The sequence below is a fragment of the Galeopterus variegatus genome, unplaced genomic scaffold, assembly GCF_000696425.1.
Source record: "Galeopterus variegatus unplaced genomic scaffold, G_variegatus-3.0.2 Scaffold60738, whole genome shotgun sequence".
NCBI lineage: Eukaryota > Metazoa > Chordata > Mammalia > Dermoptera > Cynocephalidae > Galeopterus > Galeopterus variegatus.
The window spans coordinates 1-2,590 of NW_007786849.1; the positions used below are offsets into that span (position 1 = coordinate 1).

General features: G+C 43.4%; 1 long non-coding RNA gene across 1 annotated transcript; it reads right to left on the minus strand.

Annotated features, from left to right (window-relative positions):
- Window positions 1-255: 255 nt before the first annotated feature.
- Window positions 256-2,307, minus strand: LOC103584486. The gene is made up of 3 exons (XR_549983.1): window positions 1,751-2,307; window positions 1,602-1,664; window positions 256-305 (listed from the first exon to the last, which is right to left on the minus strand). It is a non-coding gene; the product is annotated as an uncharacterized LOC103584486 (long non-coding RNA).
- Between the last annotated feature and the right edge of the window lie 283 nt (window positions 2,308-2,590).

Here is a 2,590-nt window from a genome sequence, read left to right on the forward strand (position 1 = left end):
GATAAATGCTTAAATATATAGATAGATAAAGATGACATAGTTTTCCAAAATTTTTACAGAAACTTACAGAATGAGTTATGACAATTTCATGACAGTCTTATACTAATGACAAAGAACAGTAAATGAAAAAAAAAAACTTTACCTTTTCACCTGGAGGGCCAGGAGGGCCTGGGGGACCCTGGGAGAGGCTTACAGAATGAGTTATGACAATTTCATGACAGTCTTATACTAATGACAAAGAACAATAAATGAAAAAAAAAAAACTTTACCTTTTCACCTGGAGGGCCAGGAGGGCCTGGGGGACCCTGGGAGAGAAATCACTTTAATTAAATATGATTCAACTCTAGTGAGCCTTAAATCCTTCTTTGTGCTAAAAATCATCTTAAGATTCCGTGGTTAACATGATCATTTATTTGTTAAGTATTTTTCCTGTGCAGTAGAACTGTAAAACTTTAAAAATAACCAGCAATTGGTCCAGGACAATTATTAACAGGATTGGAAATACCTCAAAATCTTAGGTGTTGCCCTGTGGACTCCCATAACCTAAGAACGCACCAAGATGAGCTGCTAGAATGAGGCATGGCCACCAGCCAAACTCCCCAGGGTCCCCAGAGTTTTCACCTTGAGAATTATGTTTGTCCACTTTAGATATAATTGTTTATCTTAAAAAGCTGGGTTTTCTTTGAGTGAGTAGGCTATAGTGAAATTAGAAACTTCCAATGTTTGCAACAAAGTTTGAGAAAGCTTTTCCCAATCATTTTAAAATGGAAAAACTAGTCATTTTTGACTCATAAAAACTGCCCATTTATTTGCGAGAATATAAAAGAGACTACATTTACACGATGGATAGAAGAATAATTTCTGGATTTTAGAAAAAAAGAAAATGAAAAAAAAGTAAATTAAAAACATAAGCCTGAGACGCTCTAAGAGCACTCCGTCAGGCCGTGGAAGGATGGCAAACTCGGGGGCGTCACCTGGAGCTCGCGAACATGGCACTTGGAACATAGGTGCATCTCCTTGACTGTAACTCTCTTGCGCTCTCAAAAATGTCACAGTGGGGAGGAAATGATGGCTTCCTTCCACTGAGAATTAGTAACTGTGCAGGAGGCCAACGACAGCACAGTCTCCTGGAGGTTCATCTCCGGGTGCTCGGTTTGTAAATTCTTAATAACAAATAAAGTGCAGTTTCTGCATTGCCGCCTGGTTGTGTCCACAGCTCCCAGCAGATCCAGAGCTTCTTGTATGATTATGTTTCTGCAAATCCGTCTCCCCTGCTCCAGGTGAGGTCACCCATGCAGAGCCTGCCTTATCCGTCTTTGAACTCCACTGTCTCAGTCTGTGGGTATCCCTGGTTTCCAGCCAGCCCCTCAAACAATGACTGTGTTACCTGTTTTGACTATTATTACCCTTTCCCCACAGCTCTGGGAATATGAGGACCATGGATGCTGACCAAACATTTTCATAAGAAAGAAGCTGATTCTGCCATATCTAAATTAAAAGGGATCACCTTTGCATAGAGTTTTCATAAAATCACTCATTTTCACACCTCGACACAGCGCTCTTTGAATAGCTGCCTCAGAGAGATATCCCCAAACACTTACTGGTGGTCCAGTAAATCCTGGAGGGCCAACGGGACCTTGCAGCCCTGGTAATCCTGGTGAGCCCTATAAATGATTGAGAAAGAAAAGAATTAAAATGCAAGCTAGGAGGTGGTGCAGCCCGTGCTTATAATTCTTTAGCAGATGCTTACTGGCATCCCTGGGATTCCAGGAAACCCTCTTTCGCCTTTCAACAGTGTCCCAGGCACATGGCCCAGTATTTGACCTGGGTCCCCCTAGAGGATGAAAAAGAAGAGGAAGACATAAATATTCATGTAAAGATGCTTGAAATCACCTGAATAATAGGCAGGTATTACTGGTACGGGAGTCTAAGCTGGAAATAAACAGACTGGCCATCTCCCCCTCTCATCACTACTGTCCCATGACCAGCATAGCTGCTGCACGCTCAACTCAGCTGCACCAAGGACGGAATACAGAGGCAGCTCACTGTGCACGTGACCGTCCCACATTCCAGACAAGGGCCCTGGTCGCTGGTAGAAAGACTGCGTGACCACAGGCTGTTCTCACAAAATAAGGATTATCTTCTGAGAAAAGAGTCAGGATAAGTATTCCCATAAAAGCAGGGTGTGATGGTAAACTTTATCCGTCCACTTGGCAGGGCTGTATTTTTTGGTTAAATGCCAGTCAAGGTGTTACTGGAAGGCATTATTTAAATCAGTGGAAATTTAAATCAGTAGACTCTGAGTAAAGAGATTACCCTCCCTAATGTTGGTGGGCCTCATCCAATCAGTTGAAGGCCTTAAGAGAAAAAAGACCACCCTGCCCCCAGGAAGTGGGAATTGTCCCTGCAGACGGCCTCAGCCTCGGACCGCAACGTCTGCTCTTGCCTGGTGTCCAGCCTGCTGCACGCCCTGAGAATTTTGAACTTGCCAGCCCCCACAGTCTCATGAGCCAATTCCTTAAAATGAATCTCCCCTCTCTTCTCTTGTTCATCAGCTCTGTTTCTCTGGAGAACCCTGACTAATACACAC